Below are 1,110 nucleotides of genomic sequence, written 5' to 3' on the forward strand. Positions count from 1 at the left end.
ATGCTATATAAAGCCATCTGTACTCCATATATCTCATACTGCAATACAGTCTGGTCAAGCGCCTATCCAACTACAACAAATCCAATAAGAATAATCATGAAGAGAGCGATGCGAACAATCACACTTTCCAAAGCTCAATCCCATTCACAACCGCTATTCGCCACGACAAGCAATCTGACTTTCGATCAAATGAGTACATATCACGCGGCAAAATTCATCGACAAACAATTGACTGGTAAACTACCTCCTATTTTTGACGGTTATTATAAACGAACGAAGAATCAAAGGCGCATCAATTTCATCTGTTCCAACAAATCAAAAACGAAAATTTTACATCAACACATCATTTGCAGAGGACCCAGAATTTGGAATTTTTTATTAAATAAAGGATTTAATTATGACAGATCGAACATGCAGAACTTTAACTATCATTTGAAAGCATTTATTAGTTTGATTAATTAAAATCACTAGTTTTAAGAATATAAATTACATTTTTATAAAATATTTATGACATCATGTATGCTCAGTTGTATGTATGTGTGTGTGCTGACGTGTACGTAGATATTTTAATATACGTATGTGATCCTATTTTCTTCTATCTATAGCTTATATAGATTCAATCAGGTATTCTATATGCAGTTTTGTATATAGAGAAATATAGACCTAAGTTATTATTAGGATCAATTAGTAACATCTCAAAGCTAATACATTCCATTTAGAGAATCTGAAGTTTTTTGTGGTGCACGATGATAATATTTTTATGAACAGTTAGTAACACCGTAAATATAATATACTCCAATTAGAGAATCTGAAGTTTTTTGTGGTACTCGATAATTTTATTTTTACGAACAACTAGTAACACCGTGAACTTAATATATAACATTTAGAGATTCTGAAGTTTTTTGTTTGATGGCTGAGCCCGATGATTTTGTTTTTGTAATCAATTAGTAACATCTGAATGTTAACATATTTCATTCAGAGATTCTGAAGTTTTTGGCTTAGGTGGCTGTGCTCGATGAGTTTTATACTAACTCCTCACAGTCAACCTGCACCTTATTTTCTTTATTGAGGTCAAATAAATTATTTCGTTTCGTTTCGTTTCGTATGTAT

The sequence above is a fragment of the Helobdella robusta genome (genome assembly GCF_000326865.2).
Source record: "Helobdella robusta unplaced genomic scaffold HELROscaffold_47, whole genome shotgun sequence".
Classification (NCBI taxonomy): domain Eukaryota; kingdom Metazoa; phylum Annelida; class Clitellata; order Rhynchobdellida; family Glossiphoniidae; genus Helobdella; species Helobdella robusta.